Source organism: Canis aureus, chromosome 28 (genome assembly GCF_053574225.1).
Source record: "Canis aureus isolate CA01 chromosome 28, VMU_Caureus_v.1.0, whole genome shotgun sequence".
Lineage (NCBI taxonomy): Eukaryota > Metazoa > Chordata > Mammalia > Carnivora > Canidae > Canis > Canis aureus.
The window spans coordinates 35364749-35387695 of record NC_135638.1 but is presented as its reverse complement, the minus strand read 5'-3'; the positions used below and the strand labels follow the sequence as shown (position 1 = coordinate 35387695).

Genomic DNA, 22947 nt, shown 5'->3' with positions numbered 1-22947 from the left:
CCCTCTGCCTGTGTCTCTGCCTCTCTCTCTCTCTCTCTGTGTGACTATCATAAATAAATAAAAATTAAAAAAGAAATATATTCAAAGGTGCTGCAACCAACTGGATCAAATTAACCACACACAAATGTTAAAGAAAAAAATCTTAGAAAACAAAGAATACAGGGAACTTTCTCAGCTTGAGAATATCTATAGTAAATAATAATGAAAGAAAAATTAAAAGAATATGCATCAGGGTAGAAGAAAAATTGTCTTTATTCACAAATGATATGATTATCTACATAGAAATTCCAAAAGAATTATATACGAACAATTAAGAAAGATTTAGAAATCATGTTGGATTTAAGATTAGTATATAAAGATTAACTATATTCCTATATACTAGCAATCAGTAATTAGAAAATATAATATATCAAAGGAAAAAAATCATCAAGCTATGGGGATAAATCCAACAAAAGGTGGAGAAGAAAAGAAAGCTATTGAAAAAGAGAAAATTGTGCTTAAATATATGGAGAGCAATACCATATTCATAGCTTGGATAATTTAATAATCACCTTAATCTAAAGAATTCATTTTCAGGCAGCCCAGGTGGCTCAGCAGTTTAGCGCCACCTTCAGCCCAGGGCATGATCCTGGAGACCTTAGATGGAGTCCCATGTCAGGCTCCCGGCATGGAGCCTGCTTCTCCCTCTGTCTGTGTCTCTGCCTCTTTCTCTCTCTGTGTCTCTCATGAATAAATAAATAAAATCTAAAAAAAAAAAAAAAAAATAGAATTTGTTTTCATTTTAAGAAAATACCAACAAATCTATACATTTATCTTCCTCTGTTTTCCCTCCTTTCTCCCTCTCTCCCCCTTTCTTTTTCTTTCTTTCTTTCTTTCTTTCTTTCTTTCTTTCTTTCTTTCTTTCTTTCTTTCTTTCTTTCTTCTTTCTTTCTTTCTCTTTCTTTCTTTCTTTTTCTTTCTTCCTTTCTTTTTCTTTCTTTCTTCTTTCTTTCTTTCTTTCTTTCTTTCTTTCTTTCTTTCTTTCTTTCCTTTCTTTTCTTGGAATTCAGCCAATTCTCAAATTCATGTGAAATAATAGAAGACCAAAAAAAGCCAAGACAATTTTGGAGAACATTTGGGAACAACCCTCCTATGTACCAATGTGCATTATTAAGCTTATTATTAAGATCATGTAGAATAGACACAAGTGAAATCTAATGGAACAAGCAAAATAAAGGACCCAGAAATAAATCCTGGAATATGACAGTGTCATCACAAATAAGTGATTATGGACAAACTTTTAATGAGTGGATAACTGACTGGCAATATTGAAGAAGGTAAAATCCAATCTCCACCTAAGGAAAATAAACTCCAGTTCTGTATAACATGAAAATGTGAAAAATAAAATAGAAATGTCAGAAGAAAATATGTCAATGCTTTCATTTCACAGTAAAGTAAGATATCTTAATCAAGATGCAAAGATTTAAAAATTTAACCATATTAACACTTAAAATTTCTGTAAAATAAAATACACTATGTATGGGTTAAAATAGAAGCCTTGAGAGAAAATGCTTGCAATTCATACATTTGATGCATTCATACATCAAATATTAATTAATTAGATTAAACTAATGCAATTCATATAACAGATAAGAAATTATCCAGATTAAGAAAGACAGAAACCCTCATAGATAAATGGCTAACAGGCATGAACAGGTAATTCACAAAAAGAGAAAGCTGAATGCGGGCACTGAATAGTTATGCTTCAGTTTTGATAGTAATTGATAAAATGGGTGGAGCAGAGGAAAAAATGAGAAAGGGAACTGAGGATGATGGGAAAGAAATGTTCCTGTTCCAGTAACTGCCATTATGAACTAAGTTAGGAGATGAAGTGAGCCCAGCACAACTGGTTAATGGCTAACTGGCAAAAAAAAATTAAGGAGGTAAAAAAAAAAAAAAAAAAAAAATTAAGGAGGTTAGGGGAGTGAATGAGCAGATGTGGTGGGATGACATTGAGCAGTAGTCTGTGTTTGGTCGGTAGAGAGAGAGTGATCCTGGAGACCTTAGAGGTCTCCTGAAGACTCCAGAGGTTGGAGGACTCAGATGATAACTAAGCTCAGAGTTTGTCCTTGAAGGTGGGAAGTGGAAGGTGAAGACTTGGGCTTGAGAAGGTCAAGTGGTTGTGGATGGAACCAGCGAACGCTGAGATTGCTAGAAGCAACAGGTTAGGAGACAGGTTAGGCATAAAGAAAGTAGTGCTTAAAAATTTACCATCTAAAATAGTGCTGTTACACTGATAGATAAGAACAAAAACAAAATAACATGAACTAGTACTGGATACTTAAGAATAGAATCTTTGCAGATGAAACTTAACAAGTACTTTTTTCCTCAGGCATTGACCTCTCATGTTAATATAATGTAGAAATCTAATGGAGACAAATAATTGCTCTACTTGCCTCAAGGATAAAAAGTAAAGGAAAAGTATTAGCTTCTTTATTAGAATGCAGTAGAATGTTGGTAGTAGTTCCACAGCTCTCACCCTAAGATGAGTGGATCTTCACAAGTTTTCTTTTTGTCCTTTATAAACTGCTTGATTACTAATTGAGCTTGTACTGTTTTCCAGTTCTATTGCTTCTGAAGAAAAATACCTTCAGGAAAAACAAGGCTTTTCTTTTTCTTTCATCTATCCTGCTGGTGGTAAGATTAAGTGGTTTCCCAAGTTTGGGTTTCCTTCTGTACTCTTTGCATGCTTGTTCTCAGCTACTGAGACTTAAAATCAATTCTAAATCATTCTCCGTGGCCCTATGAGCTCATGCAGGCTGAATGCTGAGTATTTAGAGGCTGTAATAATTGATGGGGCCTCCAGTTCTCCTTGAAGATACACTGCCTGTCTTCCTTCACAAGCGATCATGTGTCACCTTACTTAGTTATGTATGTCCTGACAACTGACAAGCAATGATATGCTTAGTAGAACTTTAAACAGAGCATGGAAGTTTTTGAAAACACAGTTTATCATTGACAGTGGCGTTGCTTAAAATTACTAAGTACCTCTCAGAGTAGTGGAGGTGAGAGTCCCTGACTGAAACTCAGGGTCTCCAAGTTTCCATCCTCTCTCCCCTCCAACCAGCACTGTACCCATGGGCAACTCACTGAGAGTCCCTGTGCTTTCATCTTTTCACCTTTAAAATTTTTTTAATCTATACAAGATTCTCAAAGGTCCCAATCAAACACGATAGGATGATTTGAACCATATCGATGTATGTTTAAGAAGTGAAGGAGATCGATACAAGTTAAATGCACACAAAAATATTCACAAGCTGCCAAAAAACACTCATTTTCAAATCAATTGGTATGTTACAGTGTTATGTCTCTTCTTTAGCATCTCAAATTTGCTTGTTCTTTAATTATAAGCTGAGGTTTTCAGAGTTGGAGCAGTATAGCTCAGCAGGCTGCAGCAGTTTCAAAAAAGAGACGGTGTATCAAAATATAACATAATTACCTGTAGGCTGACCACACCACTTTGTTATATGTTAAATATATTAGGGACATTTAGGAAGAAGTTGCTATTTAACTTCTTTCATTATTTTAGATTAATTTCATATTATTTTCCAGCAGTAACACATACGATCCTTCTCAAAGCACAATTTAATTTCTAAAATAATGAAACAAAACCAACATGTTAAAATAGAACTGCCTTCATGACGAATTTAATCTGTGTCTAATCCTTATTTTACTATTTTTAAAAAGAAATCTTAGCCCTCTCTTTGAGAAAATAAAAAATACTAGGTTCACTAGTGGAGTTTTCTGTACTATTATTTAAGCTTATTTCAATAAACCCCTGTTTCTCAAAGCAAGTGTGTGTGTGTGTGTGTGTGTGTGTGTGTATGTGTGTGTGTAGTCCCAAAGAGCTATTGACATTTCAGAAATCATCCATGTTTGGAGATTTGGTCATATCCTTAGTTAGTTGATAACAGATTTCCAAACATGGTAATTCTCAATGGTCTTCTTGATCAAAAATATCAGGGTTCACTGAAGAAAGAATAATGGACATTCCTTGGGTACACTTTTGAATATTGAATCAGGCTGGGAGAAACATGGAGAAAATGGCTGTAATTTTCAAACTGCTTGTTTTACTTCCTAGAATTTCACTTGAGACAGCCTGCATTTGAATTTTGAAATATGAAAAAAATGAATTCTTTCCTCTCTAAAAGACCATTATTTCCTTGTCTTTGGCTTTGTTTTGTTTGGTTTGGGTTTTTTCTTTTTTTTCAATTTATAAGTGATTTAGATCACTAAGATTGGAGTCCAAAATGTAGACCAGTTTACAATCTCAACACATGTCACACTGCTTGAGGTCTTTCATTTTATATAACTTCAGAATTCACACTTTGTCTCATCCTTCTTGAATATTATAAAAAATTAATCAAAATACTTGTTGAACCTTCTTAGTATTTAGGAAAAAATTTCCAGGGCACCTGGGTGGTTCAGTCTGTTAAGCATCTGCCTTCAGATCAGATCATGATCCCAGGGTCCTGGGATGGAGCCTCTTGTCAGGCTCCCTGCTCAAAGATGAGTCTGCTTCATCCTTTCTCTGCCCCACCCCCACACTCGCTTGTGTGTGGGCACACACACTGTCTATGTCTCAAATAAATAAATAAAATCTTAAAAAAAGAAAAAATTCCAATGTATCTATAATCAGAACCCAACACTGAATTAAATAATTAAGAAAAAGAAGAGACTAAGAAATCAAGTTGGTTTTCCAAGTTATTTTTTGAAATGCAATATTCTAAAATGAATAGAAATCTTTTGAATTATCTAGTTAGAATGTTAAGGTCAAAATATAATAAAAACTTTTAAGAATAACAAAGGGGAAAAAAAGAATAACAAAGGAAAGAAAACTCGGACAGTGATTGGAACACACCATCAGTGAGAACATATATTTTGTATCCCGCATAGTGTCTTGATTCTTCTCAGCACTGAGAAAGTTTGTTGTATGAATTAATCTTCACCTGCTAGTTCATTATCCATGTCACATACATCCAAAGGTGGGGAATAAAGGGGCAGGGGTAGAATCTCATTTTCCTAGAGAATTATCTTTCAATCACTTCATGTAAAAAAGACAAAACACTAGCTGTAAGTTTTTACAGATGTGACATGAGGTTCTTCTTCCTTTTTCTATAACTATTTCTTCAGGTCAGAGGTGCACTGCATTAATTCTGGTTTGTGTGTTGAATATCAATGTAGGAAGGTATTTAGACAAAGGATTGATTGAATAGCTCAAAGAACTTTGAGACATTATCATATTAATGCAAAGGTCCAAGAACATGGAAGAGGAAAGGGATATGTTGATAGAGGTTAGCAAAAGATGCTTTCGTTGTGTGTAATCTCAGCACACCTTTTGAATTGTGCATTCACACCAGAGATTTTGGTCAGTTTCAGTTTCCTGAGCATGTGCTTTCTTTCCAGTTAAACAATATGCAGTAAACCTGCTTGTCTACAATGGTTACCCTGGGAAGGTGCCCTCCCATGTGAGCAAACTATATCTCTATGAATCCAAGGTAAAATACTGAGATGATTATGCCCCTCTGCTTTTAGAATCTAACACTATATTTTCAAGTGCTCTGTGTGGCTCTTAGCTTCAATGGTATAGTCACACTCCTAGGGATCACAAACAGAAAGTGTATATCAGAGGCGTCTTTCAAAACTATGATTAATTTTGAAACGTGTACATTTATTTTTGCCAGCAAATTTTGACTCATCTAGTTCTTGGCATTCAACTCCAGGATTTTGGCAGATAACGTTATTTTCTATCAAAAGAAGAGATATTTCCTTTCTCTGGCCATGTGTATTTTGAAAATTAAAGACTTAATTGTTTATCATCTAATGTAAAGACTCATTTTCCCTATTAGGATTTCCACCGAATGGGGTCAATGACAGACACTGACTACAATTTGACTCTCTGGTAGCTCCATAGAATTTTTAGAGAAGTCACATAAAATCTGGCTTCTTACATGTTTTCACTTTCCTAACTTGTTTCTTTTGTCTGGCTTCTTTCAAATTTGTCATGATGTGTATTTTGTGCTGTAATACCATCTTATATTTAAAAAATGGAAAGGCTTTAAAGTCATGCTTTTACTTTAAAAGTGTCCCAATTGTCCCAAAGGTAGGAATGTATCCAGTGATGCTGTGCAGAATGGCTTTTTGACTTAACCAAAAGAGGGGGTTACTTTTCACTCACAAAGTGTAACTTCCAAGTTAGGTGGCCCAGGTATTGTGTGGTGACTCCATGATGTCACTGGGTATTCAACCCCTTTCCAGTTCTCGTCTCCACCACCTTTAGGGTGACAGCCATAGTCTCATGTTTTGAAGAACAACGCTGGTGCTGGGTTTTCACCTGCTTCAAGCAAGAAGAAGCACATAGGAGAAAGGGAAAAGTGATTTATGTCAGCTAATCTGTTCTTGTTAAGAGCAGCAACACCCTCTCTCCCCTAGTGGCTTGTGATCATATCTCTTTAGCCAGAACTGAAACCCCTGACAATCCCCAAGTTGCAAAGGAGGCCAGAGTATATAAATATTTGGCTGGGCATATTCTGTCATAAGCAAAATCAGGGAATATGAGTTGTTGTTAGGCAGCTAGCAGTGGTTGACATATGCAGAAACACTAAATTAATTTAGAATTAGCAATCAATAGACTATTTCAGTGGATGCCTCTTCATATGCCTTTTATTTTTTAGAATAAAGATCTAAGTAAATAGACAGTGATGATAATGGTACTGCAGCCATGAACTAGCCCTCTTGCTGACCAAGAAATTGAGTGTTAAATGGGAAAATAAGGCAACAACACATCCTAACCATACACTCTCATCTGGACCATAGGCCCCCTCCAACTAGCAATCCTGCTCTGTACCTTTGATGTGCACAAGATGTCAAAGCAACCAACTCAAATGTGACACTGACCACTGCAGGTTATGTCAACCAAAATTTCTGATAGTTTCACGAAATTAAATGGCCTGACTTTCTTGCACAGTTGGTTTTGCATTTGCTTTGATTTTTTGTGACTTATTTGAATTATCATTTCCATTAGAATATTAGTGGTGTGTTTTCTGAAGAAGCATCATAATCTTCCCAGGAAGTAAACATGCCTTCTTCCTTGTGTTTCAACCAGATAGATAACTGGCTCCTGGTGAAATTAGTCTGAAGGAAGGACAAACCTTTACTTTCTCTCGTGTATTCACTTATAACTGGATCAGCAAGCACTCAAAGGAAGATTTCCAGAAGTTATAATTCCAATGAAAGTCTTATCACTCTTAATAATTTAGATCCCAATGTTTCTTTAATTTCACTTGGAAAAAAATTATAGTTTCCAGAGGAGCACATTTCCAATTATAGCCTAAATTTACCTAATTGTCCAGGACTAACGAAAGCTTTCAAGACACATTATATAAAATGCATAAATAAAAATTTTACATAACTTTTCCCCAGTGTGTTCAATATTCATGCAAGTTAGTTTAAACCCATGATCAAATTGTTTTTATAAAATATTAATCTTATTGTATACATCACCTCATAAACTGTTTACTGTTTTCTACATTTTAATGAATATAAGCTTATTTATACTCAAAATGGAAAACAAATTTCCATGTGTGAGATAATACAGTTTTAGAATTCCTTGGAGGAATGAAGCAAAAAGAGTGAAAACAACCAAGCTGTATGGCCCAGGTGAGTTGCTCATTCTCTCTGCCTGTTTCCTCATTGATCATGCCTCCCTCCCAGGATGCGATAAAAGGCAACTGAGAGGTAATATGTCAGCAGAGGGACCAGCATAAAAAAGTGCCTGATGGCTGTTAACTCCCTTACTTTTCCTACACCCTCCATAATTTGTCGCATATTTCTCACCCCACCTATACTTTCTTCCCCACTCAACTCTTCCCTTTGACCCAACCAGCTTCCTGATGCCTTGTTGACAGTCCATGCTCCTTGTCAATGCTACTCCCCTTCTATTCAGTGTCTATTGTCCTCTCTAAGTATGCAGAATGCATTCATCTTCTCATGGCACTTGCAAGCCCTGCTTCCTCCAACACCCCTCTCTGTGCTTCACAAAGCCATTTTACCGTTCTCTGAACTCTGCTAATGTAAATGTCTTTACCACTCATTTTGACACTTAAATCTGGTCATGAGCACACACAGTGCTTTGAGATCAGCAAATGTTATCTACTGCACTATGGAGGGAAAAAACCATTACACAATGTAATTCCCTCTGTATCACCTACCATAAACAATATTGACAATTGTGGATAATGATTATTTTGAAGCTTAGAAGTAAACAGTCACCCTGCTGTGATAAAAGAAGAAGAAGCAAGTGAAGTCAGTTCCAACGTGGGGGGAGGGGTCCTCCCCACAATCACAAAGTAATCCTTAGATACTTGCAAGGGGTCTGAGAATTCAGCTACACTCTGACACTATCCATTCAGAGATAGTATCAAATTCTACAGATTAAGAGTTCAGTCACACAATACTGCCCTAATCCCCCACTTTGGAGGCTAGTTTCAAGCCCCAGGCTGTTAACCTGTTACTTCTGAACATTGGCTGCAGATTGGAGGTTCCAGTGACCTCTGTGCTGGAGTAGCTCCCAGAACTCAGGGAAACACTTAGGTTCACCAGTTTATTTAAGGATGTGATAAAGGATAAAAATCAGCAGCCAGAGGAAGGCATATGTAATGAGGCATGGTGAAGAGGCATGAAGCTTCCATGCCCTCTCCAGGAGCACCACTTTTCTGGCATTTCCATTGGGTTCACCAACATGGAATGTCTGGGAACCTGGTCCTTTTAGGGCTCTTGTGAAGGCTTCACCGCATAGTCATGATTTACTAAGTGATTGGCCATTGGCTGTTTCAACCTCTAGCCTCTCTCCCCTCCCTAGAGGTCTGGGAAGCTCTAATCCATATGCTTGGTTGATCTTCCTGGCAAGAAGCCCCAGCTGTTGGGGGAAGGGAGGGTGGAATGTCCAGGTGTCACCACCATTAACATGACAAAAGATAACTTTCATTGCCTTCCTTACCAGGAAAGTCCAAGAGTTTTAGGAGTTGTGGGTGAGGAACTGGATGAAGACCAAATACATATAAGGAATATGTTTTGGTCATCTGAATAACCAAACATATATATTTTATAAATCGCAATGTGACAGGCCACATACTCCCCTGGCAAGTGATAGTCCCCATAGTTGTGTTGGACTAAGTGTGAATCTGCTGCATAAATAATTAAAAATTTGAAAAGTAACACAGGGAATTCCAGTTTCTGGTTTCACATAGGAAACTTGGACATCACCACTTGTCCCAAAATTTGGACAAACTGAAAAACGAATAATATTTCTTAGATCTGTAAGAGAAGTGAAGTTTCAGGGCAAAAGTCTACCCCCAAATGTTAGAGAAAGCAAGAAGCAAAAACAGATTTGCAACCCACCAGAGCAGAAACTCAGGAGCTGCAATCTGTAGAGGAACTGCAGCAGTGTAGGAAAAGCTAAACCGTACTTGAGGAATTACTGGATGCTCAGAGTGGACAAGTCTGAGAGCTAAAAACATAAAAACACCAAAAGCACATGGTCCTGTGGGGAGGGGAGGAGGAAATTTTGTGTTTTACCTCCAGGACCTTGGCCATCAAGTTCTCCCAGTAGGTATGAAGGAAAAAAAAATCCCATGCTTCTAGCAGGAAGAAGGGAAATGGAGAACCACTTTTGAAATACACCAGAGCACTCCAGTCTCCCCAACAAGATCAACCCTAGGGAGAAACTACTTAACCTGCCTGTTGGGGTTTCATCGGAGCCTAACTGACCTGGCAGAAAAGAAAAATGATCAACTCCAGCAAGTTCTAACCATCCTGTCCTACACCTAAGGGGAGTAGGGGGGATAACTGAGAAATGCTTATGATATGTACCCAATGAAAAACTGTGCCAAAGACCTTAACAGACATCTCATGAAAGAAGATACGCAAATGGCAAATAAGTGTATGAAATACGCTCCACATCCTATGTTACTAGGGAAATGCACATTAAAATGACAATGAGATACCATTATATACCTATCAGAATGGCCAAAATCCTGAACACTGATAACAACCAGTGCTGGAGAAGATATGGAACAACAGGAATTCCATTCATTGCTGGTGGGAATGCAAAATGGTAGAGCCACTTTGGAAGACAGTTTGGTGGTTTCTTACAAAACTGGACACATTCTTACATATCATAGGATCCAGCAATCGTACACATAACCCTGCATAACCCTGCACGCAGATTTTTATAGCACCTTTATTTGTGATTGCCAAAACATTGAAGCAGCTAAGATGTCTATCAGTGGGTGAATTAATAAATGAAATGTGGCACATCCAGACAATGAAATTATTATTCAGCACTAAAAAGAAATGAACTATCAAACCGTGGAAAGACTTGGAAGAACCTTAAATGTGTATTATTAAATGAAAGCCTCATTGCTAATCTGTTACTCATATTACTAACCTGAAAGCCTACATACTGCATGATTTCAACCATTGGACATTCTGGAAGAAGCAAAACTATAGAGACAGCAAAAATATCAGAGGTTGCCAGGCACTGGGGAGGGGGGAAGAAGGGAATGAATAGGTGAAACACAGGATTTTTAGGGCAGATGATACTCTGTATGATGATACTATATGTATGATACTACAATGTATGATAGTATGATACATACTGTATGATATTATAATGTTGGATATATGTCATTATGCATTTGTCCAAACTCACACAGAATATACAATACCAAGAGTGAACCCTAATGTAAACTATGAAATCTGGGTGATAGTGATTGCCAGTGAGGGTTCATCAATTGTAAAAAATACATCATCTGGTGGCGATGTCGATGGTGGGGGAGGCTGGGGATGTCTGGAGGGCATGGGGGATGGGGCCAATCTCTGTGCCACTCTTGACTTTTCTGTGAACTTGTAACCACTCTACAAAACATAACGTCTTTTTAAAAATGACCCATATTTGGTAGGTTTACTTTTAAAAGCATTCGTTTAAACATATGTTAGTGTTTTAAAGAGAATTTGAAAAGTTTGACGCAAACAGTCAAGGAAACACGGCATTCTTTTTTTTTTTTTTTTTGGCTACGCGCAAACCCAGGCCGGTGAAAAAGCCTCATCGAGAGATGTGGAGGAAAACCTGTGGTCAGAGGAACATTTGGAACTACTGTTCAGACATTTTGGTATGTAGCAAACCCCAGAATTGTCTAAGAAAATTTATTTTGCAACACTCTGCCAAGTCCCAAATGCCAGAGAATCTTGGCAGACGCCTGGGGAATTCAGTGTATCTGCTCCGAATCGCTTTCCAGAGACTGGGCTTTGGGATGTTCCCTGTAGCAGTGTTGAAAGGAAGCAAAACTGCTCAGATATCATCCTATTTTAGAAACAATGCCAACAACCAAATGTGCTTTGAGTTCTACTATGGAAAGATCCTCGTTAATAATGCCTTTTTATTCTATTTGGGTTTTTTGTCATTTTACAGTTGCATGTTGAGGGCACAGTGCTATAGGTGAAGTTTCTTTTCTATTCTGGCCTATGTCTGGAGAGAGGAATTAAGCTACATAAATGCTCAGAGTGGACCCTCTGTTTATATATTAATTTGTTACATTTAAATGGTTATACCTAACATATCACTGACGGATCAAAGCTTTTGGATAATGCTCTGCATTTCATTCTTCTAGGATGTTTCTTATCAACAGTGAAAGGATGATAATTTCTCTAGTCAATGTAGTAGACCTTCACACAGATGGAACTCATTATTTCATAGGCAGGGGGTTAACAATCTAAATGCTATAGTAAACTATAATTCTTTTGAGGCAGGGGAGGAGCAGAGGGAGAATCTTAAGCATGGAGCTAGTTGTAGGGCTCAATCTCACAATCTTGAGATCATGACCTGAATTGAGACTGAGCACTCAAGTGCCTCATAAACTGCAATTTATCTATTGGAACAAAATCTTTAAAAATATGACTTTGTGATTTTAGAGTTAATTTGGACATGTCTTGTGAACTTGGGTCCTAACATATATTTTTCTGAAAAAAAATTTATGGCTTTCTCAGTAATGTGGCCTCATCACCTGACCAATGGCAATACTCATGCAAAACCACAAATACACACTTTTCTTTAGGAGTATTTTTCAGATAAAAGAATCTGATCTCTTTGAGAGTAACTGATTTCATTTTGAGCATTTTGAGAAAGTATCCAGCAGTATGAGGAATTTCTTATTATTGCTAATAAGCAATGATACATAAGAAAACGTCTATGGTAATGCTGAAAGGACAAAGAACCATCTTAAAGCTGTTGTTTGTAGTCAAGATGTAAATAGTTGAATTACATTAAGTTACTATTTCTAATTAAAACGAGTTGCATCTGTGTCTACAAAATGCCATCAATTCACAATGACATTCAAAGAGATAAAAGTTAAAAATGAAGTATATAAGAGCTACTCCTAATACAATTGAAGGAAATATTATAGGGCATATTTATTTTGATGAACTTTACTTGGGTATTGATGCATTTGGGGATTTAATTTTTTTTATCAGATACCTGTTTATAAAGTATTGATATGTACTTTTCTTTTAGGAGATGGCAAAACACTGGAAATTTGCAGTAGGCTGAATAGTTCTAGAAAAATATGGGGTTTTCCTAAGAATAAAAAGAACAAATGACCACTTGTGGTCAACACTTTAACAAGGTGGAAGAGGTCCCATTGTGAGTGGTAAACTGATAGATTAGCCACTTGTCCAAATAAAAAACTGTAGAAATAAATCACTGTAAAGATGCCTTTTCTCCCATTTCCTGGGAGATAAGATCTCGAGAATAACTTTACTAATTTTAACAAAATACCAATCAGACAGACATAGATTTGTAGAATTGTTAACAGGTCAGGTCAATACAAGATATTGATGTAGCAATGGATTACAAAACTTGAAGACACATCATTTAGTTAACAGAAACTAAAATCCATGGGAGAGACAAGAGCTTTAAAAGTTCCTTGGATGTAAAACTGAAGTTTATCTATGCAACAAGGACCCAGCTTGAAGACCAGAAACAAGACAGAGAACTTGCAAATGCAATTTGGTAAGATTGCTGAAAGCTGAGGAAGATACAGAACCACGCAAGTCCTGAGATGACATAGAAATAAGTATCAAGAGGCAGGATGCTGTGTCGGGTCCCTGGGAGATACTGCTGCATGGCCGCTCCAAGCCCGGCTTTGTGCACCAGCCAGCTGCTCACTTCACTCCCGGGAGTCTCCTCTCTTGTCTTCATTGATCAAAGCCTTTCTGAATTCTTCAAGAGACAGATTTTCCAGCTGTTACTCCCCAGGTAGGCTTCTTATAGGATAGCTATCTTATACTACTTTGGAATTTGGGAAAACAGGCCAAACAGGACTCCTTGTGTTAGAGGAATTATGACTCATGTGTAACAGCTTACCACCTTCTAGGCCGGCTGGCTATGTCCATTCCAGAAAGACAAGGGTAAAAGGGCAGAGGATTTCACAAATACAGGCCTACCAGTGTATGCCATTTCTATTTCTGTAGGCAACAACAATGCCTTGGAGACTTACTTTGCTCATTGGTGAAATGGGTCTGCTTCAGTATTTTACAGAATTATTGTGAGATTAAAGAGAGAACATACACGGGGCTGCCCGACATTCTAGAAGTGGCAGTAGAATCTGAGCAGAATCTCACTGCTCTATAATGGACAGTCCTGTAACAACATAAGATTAGAAGCAGAGTCCATGCTGACATTTCTGTCTTCTCTCCTCTAGTCCTGCATCCTCATTATTGTTCCGCACCCCTGTCATAGTTACTATTTCTATCTTCTCTTTACCTACTCATCTTTTTAACTAGAAATCCAGGAATATTACTATTATAACACTACCACTAACAATGATTACCATCTTTTTATTGAGTGCCACTCTGTGCCAGGAATAGTGCTAGATGCTTTACATACATTATTTCATTTTATTGTCATAATCCTCACAAAGTAACTGTAATTATCACCATTTTACAGATGAAATAAGCCAGAAGAGATAACTTCAAATAAACTTTATATTGTCAAAAGGCTATATAATGACCAAACTGAGTTTCCAATGCCAATCTGACTCAAAAACACTTGTTTTTTTGCTGCTACGCTCTTTGTGGAGCATGGTGTGCAGAACATGATAGCACAGCCTTTTTCAAACTGTAGGTCAAAGCTACTATAAAGAAATGAGATAATAAACACATTAGAGCACATCATATATAGTATTATTCTATAAAAATGTTCATTTATGAGTGTGTGCGTGTGTGAATAGGACCACAATATAAATTGGATTCTCACTGTTGTCATAGTAAACAACGCCTGAAAGTCTCTGCTATTATATTTGCCAGCAATACCACTCAGTCTCCAAAGAAGGATCTATAAAACCAAAGGGTTGTACCATGATGCAATGTATTATGGGAAGAAAATGTTAGAATCTTGATTGGATCTATTTGGTTTTAGTGTGAAAAATAAGAAATGTTAGCACCTGTGTTTCATATAATAAACAAAGTTAGAAGAAATCAGGCATTTATTACATGCTTTTAACTACATGAACTTTTACAAAATGGACAGGTATCTAGAAACACCTATATCCTATACGTGGTGTTTCATGGCCATGCAATAGGTAAGGACAAATGGAAATTTGACAAGAAGTCATACAAAGAAACCCCCCGCAAAACAAACAAACAACCAAACTAAATTATCAAGAAGACTGTTCAGAATATGGATTTGCATTCACTATCCTTAATGATAAAAAATTTCTTAAACTATGCATGGTATCCTCAGATACTAACAAAAAGTGGTATGAGGTCATGCCATAACAGTGTGGAAGGCATTTAAAAACTGAACAAATAAGTTATGAAAAACAAATGTCTACATATTTTTATCAAGTTCAAATTATTTCACACACAATCCACTTAGCCAAAGTTTATGCTAAAGGTTTAAAAGTTTGGATTTTACTAATAGCAGAAGACAAACAGCCACATCCTGTTAGAGAAACATTCATTCTTCCTATTATAGCAATGAAAGTGGCTGAAGTCACAAATGGATAACAACATGAAGGCAAAGTAAAGTGCAGTCCTTTGTGAGTAAATAAATACTCAAATTATTGAGATAAGCAGAGAAAACATTGCTTGAAGTTGAAAAAGCTTGTATTAGAATAAATCATGCAGTTTTGGACAAACGTTAACTACACAGTTAATTGTAAGCAAACAGATGTTTCTAATATGTCATAGCTGTGGTATTTAATAGCATAACAAATCAGTTATAAAATGCAAGAAAAGCCACTTTTTGTGTGGATCGCTAAAGGAAAGAGGAACCAGAGAAGGTATAAGAAGTAAATGATCCTTTTAATAAAAAAAAAAAGTTGTCCATAAGTACTTCATCAGGCCTCATCGCCCTCCTGTCTACTGGCTCCAAGTAGACCATATCGGCTTTCCCGCCTGGCTTTGTATCTATGGGTGACCTGTGGTATATGGAAAAGTAACAGGGTGATCAGAGTGAGAGACGCACAAGATGTTTTTATAGTCTGCAGTTGGAGGGTTTGAAAAACCCAACAAAATGTAATTCAATATTTGTTTATTGGCTCTTTTTTGACAGATTGTTGAAATTAAATGAATTGAAAGGAAAAAAATTCCATATTTCATGGAAAAAATGTAAATGTGTAATCACTAATGAAGCAGTTACTTTGACTATAATAAAAAAGGATGTCAGGATAAGACTAAAGAGCTAGAACTTCTCACAATAATTTTTCACTGAATTATTCATAGGCGAGTTATTGTAGCAAAGAAGTCACAACCAGAAATGCACAAAGTTCTACAGGCCAATATCTATATCTATATAGTTAAATTTTACAGTAAGACCTTTAAAACATGATAGAATATTGGCAGTTTTTTTTATTGAAACAGGAAATGATCATTAAGTATTTTAAATATATGATTCACTTATTATTTCCTGGCAAAGCAGCTAAAAGAGTTGTTGAACTTAAAGATATTACTTTTTAAAATAAAAAAATGGCATTCCACATTTGCAGACATTTTCTATAATTTGATGTATTATGTTACTAGGCACCGGTTTTTAAAATGCATCTAATAACTCTCTAAAGATTCAAATAAATTTTAAAAAATGCATGCGATTTTACTACTTTTCAAATGAAACCCAAGCTATAGAAAGAGAATTTAAAAAATAGCTTCCTAGGGATCCCTGGGTGGCGCAGCGGTTTGGCGCCTGCCTTTGGCCCAGGGCGCGATCCTGGAGACCCGGGATCGAATCCCACATCGGGCTTCCGGTGCATGGAGCCTGCTTCTCCCTCTGCCTATGTCTCTGCCTCTCTCTCTTTCTCTCTCTGTGACTATCATAAATAAATAAAAATTAAAAAATAAATAAAAAATAGCTTCCTAAAAATATTTCCTCCATCATAATATTAGGTGTTGAAAACAGTATTTGTGCTACTCATAAAAATATTTGTGAATATGGACTTAGAAAAATTGGACACCGTTTTCTAACCTCTGTAAAAATTTCAAATGAATAATTGCAGTGGATATTCATTCTATTTGCTAAAAGGTAAATTGAACACCTTCTTTGTTAGTTTATAAGAACAACTGATTGACATAATTACTAGCTGAATTTCAACAAAAAAAAATCTTTGCAGTGGGTGAATGGCACTGAAAAAATCAATTTCAAAATCCAGTTAGTACAAACAACAATGTACTTCCTCTCTTTGGATTTACACATAATTTTGTGAAGTGTCTTTCACAGCTATAGATGGCCATCAAACCCAAGGATTAAAAAAAAAGAAATCCAAATGAAAACCAGCACTTCAAAAGGATGTAAGAGTAAGTATTGTAAGTGTTGAACTAAGTAAGTGTATTACTTATAATAATTCTAACTACAAATATACCAAAAATGTCAGTCTTGACAATGTAGAGCTTTATTTCTCATGCATTGTCCCAGGATGGGAGTCCTAGGTCAGTAGGCGACCTTCCTTAGTGTGGTGATTTAAGGAGCCCAGACTTCTGTTGCTTGGCTCTACCATCCCCTATGGCGTTGCATATATATTTCCAGTTAATGGAAACATAAAATAGGAAAACATTGTTTCTTAAAAGCTTTATTGTGGAAGTGGCATATTCATTGAATAAAAAGTTGTAGGACAGGATACTTGTGCTTTTTCATCATACCACAATTTACTAATGAAAGTGACTAGTCTGATAAGATTCCATCTTCACCAAGCTATCAAACTTGATGTTATCAATCACAGGACAAATGACATATGTGCCTTCTCACAGAATGCAATGGAAAGCACATATCACCTCTGTGGTACTCTTGTCAAAAATTCTAACCCAAGTCTAATCATGAGAGGGAATAAAATCAGATGGACCCAGATTGTAGGACATGCTATAAAACAACTAGTCTGGACACCAAAAATGTCACTATGACAAAGGCACAATATGGTAGAAAAGGATCATTTTAGATTAGAAGAGACAAAATGGTCCCTGACTGGATACAGGATTTAAAAAAAATTATAAATGATATTTTGGGTAACTGCAAAATTTTAAGTATATACTGCTAATACAATATTGTACCTAATACAATATTAGGTAATATAGGGAATATTGTATCAATGTCAAATGTCTTGGGTATGAAAATAGTATTGTGTTTATGTAGGAAAATGTTAGGAGATACATACTTAGATATTTATTTATTTATTTATTTATTTATTTATTTATTCATACTTAGATATTTAAAGGTGAAATGTCATGATGTTTATTTGCCACTTATTCTGAAATTCTTACCAAAAAAAGTATGTATGTTTGTATGCATATATGTAGGTGTGTATTTATATATGTGTGTATCTGTGTATCTACCTGGAAAAAAAGATAAAGTGCATGTTGTAAAATGTTATAATTAGTGAATCTCCATAAAAGATACACAGGTGTTCACTGTAGCAGTCTTTCCATTTTCTATAGATTTGAGAATTTTCAAAGTAAAATGTGAGAGAAAAAGGATATGTATCACTTGCTTGACATATTTACATAATGCTTGATTTTATTATCAGTGTTGGCTTTTATAAATGCAAAGTCATACTTGTACTTACAGCTAAACCTTTTGTTTACAAATATAAATTAATTTAAAAGAGCTTAGGCAAGGAAGCTTTTATATTAGAGAGAGGAAGAAAAAGAAAGATAAATTTCAGTTAAACTAATATTTCCAGGCAGATATAAAAAATATAGGAAAGTGAACAAAATGTAACTAATATAAAATAACATTTCTATGGTGTTTCTAATCTTGACATTCAGCAGATTAGCTGTTATTTAAAAATGACTTTGTATTTTTTGACTGATAGCTAAAGGAAGTGACCCAAAAGCAACTGTATGTGCTACACGAAGCCAAACTACCTGAGAAAATTTAGGCGCACATAATCTATTAAGAAAAAAAGTATTTGTAATCACTAAAAATAGTAGTAAACAAGTCACCCAGTTTTCATGTCATTTCATTTTATTTTTACTACATTTTGGAGTTTGCATATAGGTCTTCTTTTTCTTATAGCTTTGGCTCAAAGCCAAGGACATGAGGAAGAGCTAGCATTTCTAGACACCATGTGGGTGGGTGGGAAAATGTGGCAGCATGCTTGTCCATCCAAGTGTCTCCCCAGTTCTTTCTTAAATCGGGTATGTTACTGGCTAAGCAAGCCAGACTTGCAGAACCTTCTCCAAAACACTTGATTTCAAGTGTACTTGGTCACATCTCTAGTTTGGAGATTAGGGATTTCAATTTTATTTCTGTTTACTATTTTAGACTATTAGCATTCTTTACTAAATGCATTTTAAAAATCTGTACTTTTTTTTTTTCACCACAAACGGCTGTTATTTAACTGATCACTTTAAAAAATTCAATGCCCTGGGATGCCTGGGTGGCTCAGTGGTTGAGCATCTGCCTTCCATTCAGGGTGTGATAGGGTCCTGAGTCTGAGTCCCAAATAAGGCTCCATGCAGGGAGCCCTCTGCCTGTGTCTCTGCCTTTCTTTATGCCTCTCATGAATAAATAAATAAAATCTTAAAAAAAATTCAATGCCCAAAAAAGATAAAGAAGAAAAAAGAAACAAAAAAAGTATTTAGTACAAAGGGAGGAAATTTTTACCACATAATGTGTGGCACTGCGAGTAAGACCATCTGACACACAAAGGAGGAGTCTCTGTGGCCCATGGAGACTCTGTTTTTTTTTTATGTCCATTTGGGAGAATGTTGATCAATGATGTTACTCAGAGCTGGCTGGCCAATGAGCTTCAGAGTCAGGACACTAGTGTATTGCATAGGGAGGGCGTCATGGCATTCGATTCTACAATGAGTTTACAGGAGCCCTGTTAAAATATTTCTTACAGGCTGCCTAAGGATCATTTGCTATCTAACTATATGTTGTCATCTAGAAAACACACTCAATGGTAATTACCGTCCTGCATGAGAAAGGTTAGCACAGCATGGTTGGAGAGGCGAGCCCCTTCCCAGATCACATTAATTTGAAGTGACAGTGATTACCTCCCTAACCATCCATACTACCTACTTCTCATTTGGAAGAAAGAAGAAATTCTTCATGGTGAATTTTCTTCTTTTTACTCACGTTGTTCTAAAGCAGGTAGGTAATCTATAACTCACCAGATTGAAGGGGTGTTTTATGCTTTAAACAGAAATCTGAACTAGAATGTTAATATTTGAAGCATTGAAAAATAGCAGTACATAAAGTCAGAAGAGAACACTCAATGGGGTAACTCGGTCCGTACGTCCTCACAGTAAAGATCCTCACATCTATGTGGGAGTTTGGGAGGAAACAAGCATGATGTGCTCAGTATTAAATTTTGAAAAAAATAACTTGAAATAAATATTTCCCAATATTAATTCTGGATTTAGGAAGTAATATGTACTATTATTAAGGCTTCTTTCTCAGTGTTTGCATGAATAATGACATTAATAATGACATTAAGTTTTTTTCCACTAAGTTATTTTTTGACAGCTGTACTTTACTTGGCCAGAGTCCATGCAGGGGTGTAGTTTACATCTGTAACAGACAAAGGCATCTTCCATTTGAGGAACGTGATCATTCTTATAAAACAAAACTCAAGTATTCCAGCATAAGAGCATATTTGGGAAAGGGGAGGTTGGGAGAAACTCCAGAAGACAATTTTATGAATGCACATTCATATGTCCCAGCCTACTTAGCATGAAATTTCTTTAACAAAAACAATTAAAAATAATTTACTTAAAACAATAGTTTAATATGTACAGAATTATTTTTTAAAAAGTCTTTAAAATACCTTGTTAGTAATATTTTAAGTGAAGATTTTAAAAAATGGTAGGGTTTTCCTTTTTGTTATTTCATCATTGTTGGTTCCTAGATGTTGATGTTTGGACTGACATTGGAGTACATGTGTAAAGTGTATGCTGCTTTATTGACATCTCAGATCTTGAAAAATCACAGAGTGTTTAAAGTACCTATGAAGACAGTAATTTCTCTTTAAACAACTGAATGAACAGTTTAAACTAGCATAGACACTATATTCACAAGGCAATAAACAATTCACAAAACAAATAGATCTGATATAAAAGTAAAACCAGAAATCCTTTAAAAAACATATATAAGGGGCACCTGAGTGACTCAGTCAATTAAGCATCTGACTCTTGATTTTGGTTTATGTTGTGATCTTGGAGTCTTGGAATTGAGCCCCACATTAGGGCTCTGGGCTCAGCAGTGAGTCTGCTTGGGATTCTCTCTCCCTCTGCCTCTGCCCCTCCCCCTGCTTGCATGTGTGCTCTCTCTTTCAATAAATAAATAAAAAACTTCAAAAAAATAAAATAAAATAGGGTTGCCTGGGTGGCTTAGTTGGTTGAGAAGACAACTCTTGGCTTTGACTCAGGTGGTGATCTCCAGGTTAGGATTGAGCCCCTTGTCGGGCTCTGAGTTCAGTGTGGAGTCTGCCTCAGATTCTCTCTCCCTCTCCCTCCCACTCACTCTCTCTTTCTCTCTCTCAAATAAATAAAATATTTTTAAAAATACAAAATAAAATAAATAAAAAGTGTATATAAGAAAAAATAAAAGGTAAATAAAATGATTTGAAAAACATAGTAATATTAGGAAGAAAATCTAAGAAAAAAATTTGCAGCTATCATGAAAATAATACTACAAAAAGTTATCATCTCAACTTATTGAATTAATTTGCTCCTGGTCTAATAGAATGGCTTGCAACTGATTTTTGTTTTAGACTATGGACTATTAGGAACACGTGTATCACAGTTCCCATGTTTCAAGAGAAAAGGAGTTAGAGATAATAATTAGTATCAGAGGACAAATAATTTTTTTAGGAATTACTTATGTATACACTTCAGCAGTAGGGATAAGGCACAGATTATAAGACCTACAGATTATATGTATTTAAAACTAGTTATTGGAAAATCATAGGTTAAAATATTGTTGATGAAAGTCGACAATGCTTCCATTGGTGAATTTTATTTTTTAATTAAAAAAATATTTTATTTATTTATTTGACAGAGTGAGAGAGCACAAGCAGGCAGAGCAGTGGAAGAAGAGGGAGAAGCAGACTCCCTGAAGAGCAGGGAGCCCAAGGCAGGACTTGATCCTAGTACCCTGGGATCATGACCTGAGCCAAAGGCAAACGCTTAACTGACTGACCCACTCAGGCACCCATCCCCCCATGGTGAATTTTAAATGAATAGTCACCTAGATTGATTACATTAAAATGAATGAATATATCATTAAAAAATAAAACCCTGACCAACATAAGACAATTCTGACAATAATCCCTTGAGTATACTTCCCCACAAAAATATTGGAAATCCACTGCCTTTATATGGTCTGACAAACCAAATGAACATCTACAGATCAATAAATATTTGTATATGTTCCCACTTAAACTAACACTTTAATTCATGAATAATTACATTTAAGATGTACGTTTGATATGGTCAATGAGTTTGTTCAGTATAACAGAGACATATAGGAGGAGAAAAAAATGAGAACAAATAACATTTTAATTCTATTACTTTAGTTTGAGTTCCCTAAGAAGCAGACCTCAAATGGAATCAGAAGTGCAAGAGAATTTTTCAGGGAGGGAACAGAAGGTGAGGACAGGCTTCAGACTACAACACAGGAAAGAGATAGAGAGGGAAGTCTCAAGTCCAAAGAGACTTGAACAGCAGCAGAGTTCCAAGAAAGATTAGACCAGGCCAATATGGAAACCTCAGGCTAGTTACCACTTGATGTCTTCCCACACCTCAGCAAGAGGGGGATGGCCTTGCCCTTGTACCATTCCCAGCCATAGCTAGCTAGAGCAGCCAGCAGAAGTGTGGCTTCAGAGCTCAGCAGTGGATGCAGCAGCTGGGACCATCTGATAACTCTGTCTCCAGGAGCAGGAGTCCTGAGTAGTGCATTTTCACTCCCACCAAAGTTTAAATTTTGCCTCACACAGATTGACTTCTTCATGTCAGTCTGGAGCTAACTTCTTCATGGTTCTGTGGGCCTCTTTCCTTAAAGGGAAGTGTAGAAGTCAAAGCTTAGTAGGAGGAACTGCAGCCCCCATTGCTATGGTTGGTCTGGGGGCTACAACTAGTTCTCATCTTTGCCATCCTGCATTAACCATTTTGAGTTTTTCTCATCCTCCACTATCACCTTGACCAGCCTTGGTGGCTTACCTGGTGATGTCACAAAAACCTTCCATCTTCAAAGTTCTGAGCTCTTGGCATCATACCCTTTTCAGGCCAAACAAAGTTGTTGCCCATGTCCATTCAAAACTACCATTAGGCAATCCAGAGGCATCCAAGTGGACTACCCTACTCCTATTTAAGAGCAGCCTCTTTCTCCTGCAGATCAGGGTCAGTAACTCCTGCCACATG

The 22947-nt window shown here is 36.4% G+C and overlaps 1 long non-coding RNA gene across 3 annotated transcripts; it reads right to left on the bottom strand.

Annotated features, from left to right (window-relative positions):
- Nucleotides 1-4933: 4933 nt before the first annotated feature.
- LOC144300642 (uncharacterized) lies at nt 4934-22741 on the bottom strand. 3 transcript variants are annotated; one of them, XR_013367411.1, is made up of 3 exons: nt 22309-22741; nt 20355-20532; nt 4934-6376 (listed from the first exon to the last, which is right to left on the bottom strand). It is a non-coding gene; the product is annotated as an uncharacterized LOC144300642 (long non-coding RNA). The 3 variants fall into 3 exon arrangements; XR_013367410.1 differs by having other exon boundaries at nt 22329-22741; XR_013367412.1 differs by having other exon boundaries at nt 4934-6373; nt 22329-22741.
- Nucleotides 22742-22947: the final 206 nt, after the last annotated feature.